The sequence below is a fragment of the Myotis brandtii genome, unplaced genomic scaffold (genome assembly GCF_000412655.1).
Source record: "Myotis brandtii unplaced genomic scaffold, ASM41265v1 scaffold247, whole genome shotgun sequence".
Taxonomy (NCBI): domain Eukaryota; kingdom Metazoa; phylum Chordata; class Mammalia; order Chiroptera; family Vespertilionidae; genus Myotis; species Myotis brandtii.
Genome location: NW_005359352.1, coordinates 1207322 through 1219079, shown reverse-complemented (window position 1 = coordinate 1219079; position 11758 = coordinate 1207322). Strand labels below are relative to the sequence as shown.

Genomic DNA, 11758 nt, shown 5'->3' with positions numbered 1-11758 from the left:
GGGCGGCTGGTAGCTTTTTTTTTGGGTAAATTCCTTAGTGATTTCTGCGTAGACGGTCCTGTCATCTGTGACTCGCGGCTCCTTCTTCCTTCCGGTCCGTGTGCCCCTCCCTCCTGTCCTTGCTCTCTTGGCCGCCAGGTGGGCGTCCCTGCCGGTGCTGACCTCTGACCTCTGACCTCCGGGCCAGCACAGGTGACGTGCCTGCCTTTATCAGATGCCTCGCCGCTCCAGGCTGCGAGCGCTTCCATCACGAAGGGGCGGTTCGATGTTGTCAGATGCTTTTCTGTGTCGATGGACGCGACCCCGCGTGGCTTTCCTCTGGGCTCGTTGACGCGGGGAGTGACGTTGCGTTTCTGATGCTGCGCCGCCCTGTGGGGTGGGCGCAGGGCGCACAGATGTCGTGCCCTCTGCTGGGGTTTGAGGAGCGCCGCCTGCACGCCCTGGTTCTGCCGTCCACTCGGAGCGGACAGCGGTCACTGGGCGTGAAGCGTTGCTTCTGCGTCTGATCCGTGTGCATAGAACCCTGCTGGCCTCGGGGCCACTTCGTTGTATTTTTTTTAAAAATATTTTTATTAATTTCAGAGAGAAAGGAAGAGGGAGAAAGAGATAGAAACACCAATGATGAGAGAGAACCATTGATTTGCTGCCTCCTGCACGCCCCCTACTGGGGATCAAGCCCACAACCTGGGCATGTGCCCTCGACTGGAATTGAACCACGACCTCCTGGTTCACAGGTCAACACTCCACCCCTGAGCCACACCGGCCGGCATTTCATTGTATTTTGAGTAGCGTGACGGCGTGTGTGCGGGGGACGGGGCCAGCAAACCCTGCGGCCTCTAGTACATGCCAGACACGAGCCCAGTACGACCTCTTAGGTCTCTAACAGCCCAGCTGTGTAGGCACATTCCCTTCATTTTACCAATGAGGACGCGGGGGAAGGGAAGGGAATTCCACGCCACCTGCCGTTAACTGAGCACCATTACATGCCAGCCCTTCCAGCCCATCGAGCTGGCAGCAACATCGCCGTAGGCAGCGCCCTCGTGTCCTACAGAAGATACGGGTGGGTTGACGTCACCATCCGGGCCACATGCCGCTGAGAGCAGGGCTCGGTGTGAGTCCGGGGCTTCCGTTCCCACGGGGAGTCCTTTCCCTCTGCTGCCACCTCCGGGGCTGGTGTACGTGAAGGAATGCAGCCGGGATGAAACACCGGACAGTTCCCTAGAACCACGTAGACGGGATGTTCATCGTGCGTCTTCCCAGCCCCCTCTCCCAGGACGAGCACAGCAGTGCACGCCCAGCCCAACAGCGTTCGCTCCCACGTCTACCTGTTGAGACTGCAGTCTTGTTTCTCAGTGCAGCCTGTGTCCACGAAGGTGGTTTTATTTTTTTTAATATATTTTATTGATTTTTTACAGAGAGGAAGGGAGAGGGATAGAGAGTTAGAAACATCGATCAGCCGCCTCCTGCACACCCCCTACTGGGGACATGCCCGCAACCAAGGTACATGCCCTTGGCCGGAATCGAACCTGGGACCCTTGAATCCGCAGGCCGACGCTCTATCCACTGAGCCAAACCGGTTAGGGCCACGAAGGTGTTTTCTAATATCAAGCAGTGACGTCACAGGTTCCGCTTGAACTGCTGTGATGGAAAACATCACATCTCCACTTGCTGGACAGTGTCCGGGGGAAGGTTTTCTGGTGAGCCGGGGCCCCGTGGCCGCTGTGCTGGCTGAGCTGTGGCTGAGTTCCCCGAACACAGTGGCCTGAGGGCCGGCACACACACGCACACGGAATCGGATTAAGGGACTGCTCCTGCCTCAGCAGACAGACAAAGGACCGTCCTTTTCCCGCTGTGGACCTGTGTGTTTCCAGCTCAGCCCGCAGTTAGGAAGCACCTGCTTCATGCCAGACACTCCGCCAAGTCAAGGAAAGGGAGGAGCAAAGAAGGAGTGACATTTTGATCTCAACGGATGAATTCATCAGGCAAAAGAGAGGCTGAGGGCCGGTGGCAGAGAGGGCTCCCTGTGGCATCATTAGGGCCCTAATACGTTGAATGTCTAGGGCAGTGGTCGGCAAACTCATTAGTCAACAGAGCCAAATATCAACAGTACAACAATTGAAATTTCTTTTGAGAGCCACATTTTTTAAACGTAAACTATATAGGTAGGTGCCTTGTTATTAACTTAATTAGGGTACTCCTAAGGCTTAGGAAGAGCCACACTCAAGGGGCCAAAGAGCCACATGTGGCTCTCGAGCCGCAGTTTGCCGACCAAGCGTCTAGGGGAGCATCTGAGACAGGCTGCGGATCTTGTTACTGGATGGACACACGTGAATTTCAAACCTGACCTCACTATTTGGTGTCTCTGTGTTTCTGGGCAAGTTGGTGAACCTTTCTTAGCCCTGTTTATTTTATTTTAATTTTTTATATATTTTTATTGATTTCAGAGAGAAAGGGAGAGAGAGATAAACATCAATAATGAGAGAGAATCATGGATCGGCTGCCTCCTGCACAGCCCACACTGGGGATGGAGCCCGCAACCCGGGCGTGTGCCTGACTGGGAATCGAACCCTGACTTCCTGGTTCATAGGTGGATGCTCAACCACTGAGCCACGCCAACCGGGCTCTCAGCCCTGTTTCTTCCTGGGAAAAAGAAGGGGAGGGTGCGATGTATATTTCACAGCTGCTGGGTGTGTGTGTGTGTGTGTTTTTCTGGTCTCGGAAGTGAGGCCAGCGGTGGGTGCTGTGCTGGAATGAAGCTTTATTTTCCCAGCCAGACCGTAGCTGATGGGCGTGGCGTTGGCCCCCATCCCCGGAGCGTGCCCTGGTGGTTTGCAGATAGGATCTGATCTGGCCCAGGCCGGGCGGTGGGGCCGGCAGGTTCCGTCTCTGGCTGAGGCTCTCTGGCGCTGAGCCCGGAGCCCGGAGCCCCACATCGCCGTGCTGAGTAATGTTTGCTGAGCAAATGCACGGAGGCCGTCCGGCAGCTGGGCCGTCTGCTGCTGCCCACCCTTCCTTCTGGGCGGACGGACGCACCCCCGGAGGTTCGGGTGCTGCCCCGGGAACGGTCAGCGCCTCACCCGGAACGAGCGTCTTGGGCCGGATCCTGGGTCAGATGAGTGTGGCTTCTTTCTGGAGCCTTTGGGGAGAAGAGCTGGGGGCGGGATTGCTGTCGGCAGGAGGGGATCTGACGCCAGGAGAGACTCCGCTGGTCCCCATTTTATCCCTCTTCTCTCTCTCTTTTTGGCTCCAACTTTTTTTTTTTTAAGTTAATGTTTTTATTGATTTTTTTTTTGAGAGAGAGAGAGAGAGGAAGGGAGAGGGAGAGGGAGAGAGATAGAAACATCCACAATGAGAGAGAATCGTGGCTGCCTCCTGCACGCCCCCCACTGGGGATCGAGCCCGAAACCCCGGCTTGTGCCCTGACCGGGAATCGAACCGCGACCTCCTGGTTCATAGGTCGACTCTCAACCATTGAGTCGCACCAGCCGGGCGCGGATGCAGCTTTTGAGTCTGTGATGACTGTCAGGTGAGACGGACCCGCGTTCAGACCATCAGGTGTGAGACGTGGCGAACATCAGCTCCGGCGTGTGCGGCGTGTGCGGCGTGTGTGTAACCGAGGAGGCCCAGTGACATAGAAACACATTTTGCTCCGGAGTTGCCCGAGCAGCCTCCTCTGCTCGCTTTGCTTTAGCCTCCGCTGAATGACGGACGCCGCGGGTGCTGGTGGAGAGAAGGCGTAGGATGAACAAAGGCGAGCCGGTCGCTGGGTAAGAACAGGACCGTCCGGCCTTAGCAAAGCCTCGAGCAGTTCTTTACGATGCGCATTGTTGCTCGCAGAGCATGATCACAGCTGGTGCGGGCTTCCCAGCCCCCTCTCCCAGGACGAGCACAGCAGTGCACGCCCAGCCCAACAGCGTTCGCTCCCACGTCTACCTGTTGAGACTGCAGTCTTGTTTCTCAGTGCAGCCTGTGTCCACGAAGGTGGTTTTATTTTTTTTAATATATTTTATTGATTTTTTACAGAGAGGAAGGGAGAGGGATAGAGAGTTAGAAACATCGATCAGCCGCCTCCTGCACACCCCCTACTGGGGACATGCCCGCAACCAAGGTACATGCCCTTGGCCGGAATCGAACCTGGGACCCTTGAATCCGCAGGCCGACGCTCTATCCACTGAGCCAAACCGGTTAGGGCCACGAAGGTGTTTTCTAATATCAAGCAGTGACGTCACAGGTTCCGCTTGAACTGCTGTGATGGAAAACATCACATCTCCACTTGCTGGACAGTGTCCGGGGGAAGGTTTTCTGGTGAGCCGGGGCCCCGTGGCCGCTGTGCTGGCTGAGCTGTGGCTGAGTTCCCCGAACACAGTGGCCTGAGGGCCGGCACACACACGCACACGGAATCGGATTAAGGGACTGCTCCTGCCTCAGCAGACAGACAAAGGACCGTCCTTTTCCCGCTGTGGACCTGTGTGTTTCCAGCTCAGCCCGCAGTTAGGAAGCACCTGCTTCATGCCAGACACTCCGCCAAGTCAAGGAAAGGGAGGAGCAAAGAAGGAGTGACATTTTGATCTCAACGGATGAATTCATCAGGCAAAAGAGAGGCTGAGGGCCGGTGGCAGAGAGGGCTCCCTGTGGCATCATTAGGGCCCTAATACGTTGAATGTCTAGGGCAGTGGTCGGCAAACTCATTAGTCAACAGAGCCAAATATCAACAGTACAACAATTGAAATTTCTTTTGAGAGCCACATTTTTTAAACGTAAACTATATAGGTAGGTGCATTGTTATTAACTTAATTAGGGTACTCCTAAGGCTTAGGAAGAGCCACACTCAAGGGGCCAAAGAGCCACATGTGGCTCTCGAGCCGCAGTTTGCCGACCAAGCGTCTAGGGGAGCATCTGAGACAGGCTGCGGATCTTGTTACTGGATGGACACACGTGAATTTCAAACCTGACCTCACTATTTGGTGTCTCTGTGTTTCTGGGCAAGTTGGTGAACCTTTCTTAGCCCTGTTTATTTTATTTTAATTTTTTATATATTTTTATTGATTTCAGAGAGAAAGGGAGAGAGAGATAAACATCAATAATGAGAGAGAATCATGGATCGGCTGCCTCCTGCACAGCCCACACTGGGGATGGAGCCCGCAACCCGGGCGTGTGCCTGACTGGGAATCGAACCCTGACTTCCTGGTTCATAGGTGGATGCTCAACCACTGAGCCACGCCAACCGGGCTCTCAGCCCTGTTTCTTCCTGGGAAAAAGAAGGGGAGGGTGCGATGTATATTTCACAGCTGCTGGGTGTGTGTGTGTGTGTGTTTTTCTGGTCTCGGAAGTGAGGCCAGCGGTGGGTGCTGTGCTGGAATGAAGCTTTATTTTCCCAGCCAGACCGTAGCTGATGGGCGTGGCGTTGGCCCCCATCCCCGGAGCGTGCCCTGGTGGTTTGCAGATAGGATCTGATCTGGCCCAGGCCGGGCGGTGGGGCCGGCAGGTTCCGTCTCTGGCTGAGGCTCTCTGGCGCCGAGCCCGGAGCCCGGAGCCCCACATCGCCGTGCTGAGTAATGTTTGCTGAGCAAATGCACGGAGGCCGTCCGGCAGCTGGGCCGTCTGCTGCTGCCCACCCTTCCTTCTGGGCGGACGGACGCACCCCCGGAGGTTCGGGTGCTGCCCCGGGAACGGTCAGCGCCTCACCCGGAACGAGCGTCTTGGGCCGGATCCTGGGTCAGATGAGTGTGGCTTCTTTCTGGAGCCTTTGGGGAGAAGAGCTGGGGGCGGGATTGCTGTCGGCAGGAGGGGATCTGACGCCAGGAGAGACTCCGCTGGTCCCCATTTTATCCCTCTTCTCTCTCTCTTTTTGGCTCCAACTTTTTTTTTTTAAGTTAACGTTTTTATTGATTTTTTTTTTGAGAGAGAGAGAGAGAGGAAGGGAGAGGGAGAGGGAGAGAGATAGAAACATCCACAATGAGAGAGAATCATGGACCAGCTGCCTCCTGCACGCCCCCCACTGGGGATCGAGCCCACAACCCGGCACATGCGCTGACGGGGAATCGAACTGTGACCTCAGTCGGTTGAGGTCAGCACTCACCCAGCTGAGCTACACCAGTTGGCTAGCTTTTCCTTCTTTTCTTCCTTCCTTTACGGGTGAGAACTGCCCCCTCTGGAGCAGCATGATGTTGGAGACGCAGCTTTTTAAAAAATATATATTTTTATTGATCTGAGAGAAAGGGAGAGGGAGAGAGATAGAAACATCCACAATGAGAGAGAATCGTGGCTGCCTCCTGCACGCCCCCCACTGGGGATCGAGCCCGAAACCCCGGCTTGTGCCCTGACCGGGAATCGAACCGCGACCTCCTGGTTCATAGGTCGACTCTCAACCATTGAGTCGCACCAGCCGGGCGCGGATGCAGCTTTTGAGTCTGTGATGACTGTCAGGTGAGACGGACCCGCGTTCAGACCATCAGGTGTGAGACGTGGCGAACATCAGCTCCGGCGTGTGCGGCGTGTGCGGCGTGTGTGTAACCGAGGAGGCCCAGTGACATAGAAACACATTTTGCTCCGGAGTTGCCCGAGCAGCCTCCTCTGCTCGCTTTGCTTTAGCCTCCGCTGAATGACGGACGCCGCGGGTGCTGGTGGAGAGAAGGCGTAGGATGAACAAAGGCGAGCCGGTCGCTGGGTAAGAACAGGACCGTCCGGCCTTAGCAAAGCCTCGAGCAGTTCTTTACGATGCGCATTGTTGCTCGCAGAGCATGATCACAGCTGGTGCGGGGACTCGGATGGAAAATGTGACTGACCCAGAGAAGGAACTGTTAAATGTTTTGTTTAAAGGCATCTGCTGAGTGGATGTCGTGCAGATGAATTTAATTAAAGTGCTTTCTCGATCTAGTTCGCTGGGAGAACGAAAGCTAGACTGGCCGCATGGTGCAGGCAAGTAGGGGCTGGAGAGGAGGCAGCGTTTCCGCTGGGAGAGGCGGGCGCGGTTTCGTTTGGACCTGGACTAATTCGGGCAGGAGGCGCCTGTCCCGGATCGCTGTGTCGGAGGACCACACGCTGACTCCTCTTCCTCAGGCTGGCTGCTGAGAACCTCTCACGCCGGACCTCCAGGAAGGCGTGTGGCAGAAAGAGCCAGCAAAGTTCGTTCCCCCAAACGAGAAGGTGGTGCATGTGGGTTTGTTACGTGACGCGTGGATCTGAAGCTTCCTTTTGGGAAATGGTGGGAGCATTTCTTCCGCTTCCTTTTTTGTTGTGGTTGATCCTCGCCCGAGAATATTTTTCCATTGTTTTTTTGGGGAAAGGGGCGGGGAGAGACAGAGAGAGAGAAATGTTCATGTGGGTTGAGCCTGCAACCGAGGTGCGTGCCCTTGACCGGAACTGAACCCGGGACCCTTCATTCCAAAGGCCGGTGCTCTAGCCACTGAACCACACCGGCAAGGGCTGGAAACATTTCTTTTGTATAAATTCGTCAGTACAGATCTTTGATTATATTCAGGCTTCACACGCAGAGCCCCTTAACAAGCCTGGGTTACGCTAGGGGTAAGCGCAGATGCTTGATTTTGGAGGAGCAAGTGAGCGTTGATCTACACAGGCAGGGAGGGTGTGAAACCCTGCAGTCAAGGCTGTGCTTTCTGGGGGGGGGGGTGCAGAGAGCCCTTCTCAGGACGGGCTGTGGCTCCGGCTCCTCCGGCTCCTCGAAGTTCCCCTGGCGGGAGGGGGCAGCTCTTCTGCCTCAGGGGCTCCGACGTGTGCGTGGTTCGGGGACAGAAGCACTAACAGGGTCCCCCAGGCGGTGCCACAGGGTAGACGATGCTTCATGACTGTGCCCCGAACACTCGGCCGGGCACCCCTTAGTGCTTATGGATCGAGCAGGAGGTGGATTTTAAAAATACATATATTTTTTATTGATTTCAGAGAGGAAGGGAGAGGGAGAGAGAGAGAAACATCAATTGTGAGAGAGAATCATGGATCGGCTGCCTCCTGCACGCCCCACACTGGGGATCGAGCCCATAACCCGGGCATGTTCCCTGACCGGTAATGGAACCCTTACCCCCTGGTTCATAGGTCGACACTCAACCCCTGAGCCAGGCCGGCCGGGCGTGGGAGATGGATTTAATGGGTTATGTATTGTCATCGGGTGTGTGGTGAGAGGAAGGGAAAGTGTGAGGGGGTCCTTTGTCGGCCTCGGGGGAGACCGGCATGGGTTCGGTGCTTCCCACAGGAACATGCTGCTGCTGGGCACGCGGCAGGTGGGCACGCACGTCACGGGCACGCAGCCGGCACTTAGGGCCCCTGCCGGCTGAACGGCACAGCCTGGGCCGCGTGTGAGCTGCGACCAGGTGTGACCTGCGACCGGCTGCTGGTAGCCTGGCCCCGGTTACTCTGCCTCCTGCTCTCAGGAGGGTCAGGAGGAGCCAGTGCAATGCTGCCTGGTCAGTGACTCCTACAGTTGGCAGCAGGTGCAGGATCCAGTAATAATAATAACAGGGTGTATAATCATCACGCTGTTGTTATTAACAGAGATTCCAGCCCAGCCGGCGTGGCTCAGGGGTTGAGCGTTGACCTACGAATCAGGAGGTCACGGTTCATTTCCCGGGCAGGGCACATGCCCAGGTTTGGGGCTTGATCCCCAGTAGGAGGCAGCGGTCCATGATTCTCTCTCCTCATTGATGTCTCCATCTCTCTCTCTCCCTCTCCCTTCCTCTCTGAAATCAGTAAAAATATATTTTTTAAAATAGAGATTCCAGGCGCTCGGCCTGACGGTGAGCACACGGAGCCCGGATCTGCCCACGCCGAGCGCCTGGTCGTCGGGGACGGGGCTGCCTGGCAGCAGCTGGCCTGCCCGTGAGCTTCCAGGGCGCCGGCTGCCTGGACTTGGCACTGGGGAGGGAGCAGCTGGAAACCTCGATGAGGGTGAACTCTCTGCTCCTCATTAAAAAGGCCGACTTGCCCGTTGCCAAGGGGATGCCGTCTGGGGGCGGTGCCAGATCCCCGGGGGCCCGGGGAGTCTCCCCGAGCTCGGGCCCCACCGGCGCCAGGTGGTCAGTGCCAGCTGCTCACCTGCCCAACAGGACGTTGGCCTTGGACCTGGTTTTTGTTTTTTAAATATATTTTTATTGATTTCAGAGAGGAGGGGAGAAGGAGAGGGAGAGATAGAAACCTCAGTGATGAGAGAGAATCATCGATCGGCTGCCTCCTGCACGGACCACACTGGGGATCGAGCCCGCAACCCAGGCATGTGTCCTGACCGGGAATCGAACCGTGACCTCCTGGTTCATAGGTTGACGCTCAGCCCCTGAGCCACGCCGGCCGGGTGGACCTTGCTTTTGCTCTGAGTGCATCTGTGGACTTGCTGGTGCGCCTGTTACAAGGTGTCTGAGGCCGTGAGGCTGGGTAGGAGGAACATGGATGGGCACTGGCGCCTATGTTCCAGGGTTCGAGTCCCACCCGTGCGGATTCCTGGCTCGTGTCTCCTATCTCCCAAGCGCCCTCAGGTCTCAGCATCCTCATCTGAAATGTGGGGAGGATACTGTCCCCAAGTCAAGGAAACTGTTCAGAGGGCCCAGGCCCAGGGCCAGGGCCAGGCAGGGTGGCTGGTCAGTGGGTGGGAGCCGCCCCCGTTACTCCTGCACACGCTCCCAGTTCCTGTCGCCGTCTCGTCTCCTCCTTCCTCTCCACTTGCGCTCAAGTCGCGGACCCGGGGCACTGTCCCTGTTTGGCCACAGTCCCCGCTCCCTCCACACACTCTGATAACCTCTGATAGCCTCGGGGCGACGTGTCCGGGCTCTTGGGCATAATCGTGCCCACTTATCCGAGGTCGGACTTTCAGCCACTCGCCGCCTGGACCCCCTCCAGGAGCCGAGGTCAGCAGAGGAGCTCGCTCGGCGGCCCTGGAGTCCAGGCCCCGCGGTCAAGTGGGGGCCGATGGGAAGGAGGGGCGGCTGGCGGCTGAGGGGACAGAAGCCGGCAGAGCGGGCTCCGCGTGGTGGCCAGGGCTCTGTGTCCCACGCTGACCGTCCTGGGCGTCACAAGCGAGGTAGCCTTCGGGCTCCCGGTGACCCGAGTGTCGAGGCGGGATCACACCCGCACTCGGTTGGAGAAGGCAGGAGCCTGGCCGGCGGCTCCGTGGGTGAGCCTCTCTCTGAAATCAATAAAAATATATTTAAAAAGGAAGAAAGAGAGAGAGAGCTGCTCTCTCACGTCTCCTCTCCCCGTGTGCGTCACATGGTGGATTCGCGTGGCTCGGTCCTGTTCGCTGGGGAAAGCGCCTGCTTCTCCCCCATTGTCTTCTGGGCCTGGGACCGCGCGGGAGGCTGACCTCACTCCCGGCCGAAGGTCACCTTCCCAGCCTCCGCTGCTCCTACCCCGCCCCCCCAGGGCTTCCGGGTCCAGCCCAGCGTGGGGCCGCCCCTCCTCCTCCCAATTCCTTCTGTGACGGTGACGAGGGTGCACCTTCTGCCACAAGGTCCCTGTTTGTTTGTGAGGATTCCCCTGAGACGGCGCCTCTGAGCTTGCGTCTGAGCTCCTCACTCGGTCCCGGGGCAGAGCCAGGAGGCATCTGGGGACCCAGGCAGGCGCCCTGCCCTGCGTCTCCCCCGGGAAGAGGGCACCAGGGCGGGCACTCGGGGGGCCTTCCGTGCTGCTGGTGCGTTCACCCCATTGTCAGCTCCCCCAGACCTCCCAGAAGCTCCCCCCTCCCCGCCCCCCAACACCAGGGCGGGCAACTTCAGGAGCCGCAGTTCCCTGTCATCTGCTTCCGTGTCTCGGGCGGTCACCGCTGCCATGTGCAGGGCCGGGGTCCAGGGCGGGCGGTGGTACTGGGGGCCTCAGACTCTGTGAGCCCGGAGGCTCCTGACAACATGGCACCCTTCACAGTCACAGCCTGTTCTCCCTCCGCCTGCCGTTCTCGCGAGTGGAACCTCCTCGCTGTCGTCAGAGTTCAGCCCGTCGGGGGCCCTGTCGTTGGCGGGGTTGTCCCCAGGTCAGGCATTTGGGCTTCTCTCCCGTTTCTTCTCAGCTGTACATGCACCTGAACAGATGCAAGGTCACCTTCTTCGGCCTGTTTAGGGATCAATGGTTGAGCGTCGACCTGTGAACCAGGAGGTCAGGTTCGATTCCTGGTCAGGGCACAGGCCCGGGTTGTGGGCTCCATCCCCAGTGTGGGGCGTGCAGGAGGCAGCCGATCCATGATTCTCTCTCATCATTGATGTTTCTCTCTCTCTCCCTCTCCCTTCCTCTCTGAAATCAATCAATCAATTTATATAAAGTCGTTGCGTTAGAACCAGGACTTACGATGCTGCTGAGTGTGGGTTTGGGAGGTGACCCCGGGGACTGGAGCCCAGAGCCCGTGTCTGCGGCGGGCGCTCTGTTATAGGCGAGAGGCGCTGCAACGTTTTATGGTCAAAACTCAGGATGAGCAATCGTTACTGTTAGCAAGTGTCTGCCGTGCCCGGAGATGGCCAGGCTCTGCCCTGAGGGCGTCACTTCGTCCGTGCAGGAGCCCTGTGGTCAGTGTCCCTATCCCACGGACCCTGCGGCCCCCCTCCCGGCACAGCTCAGAGTGACCCGCCGGCCTCCTGTGGGTTCCCTGGGTGGGAAGGCAGCCTCTCCTGTCTCCTGCGTGGATGCGGAGCTGTGTTAAACCTCCGAGCCGCGTCACCGAGCACGTCGCGTGTGCACACCTCCACGCAGGGCACGCTGAGTGCGCAGCTGCTGCCGCTGGTGGCTGGTGGGTAAAGGTTTGCTGAATGTGAAATACACAAGAGTGTCTATT

The 11758-nt window shown here is 57.7% G+C and overlaps 1 protein-coding gene across 1 annotated transcript in view; it reads left to right on the top strand.

Annotated features, from left to right (window-relative positions):
• The window catches only part of ASAP2 (ArfGAP with SH3 domain, ankyrin repeat and PH domain 2), a 77511-nt gene that overhangs the window by 4465 nt on the left and 61288 nt on the right, over positions 1–11758 (top strand). The gene's annotated exons all lie outside the window — the stretch shown is intronic.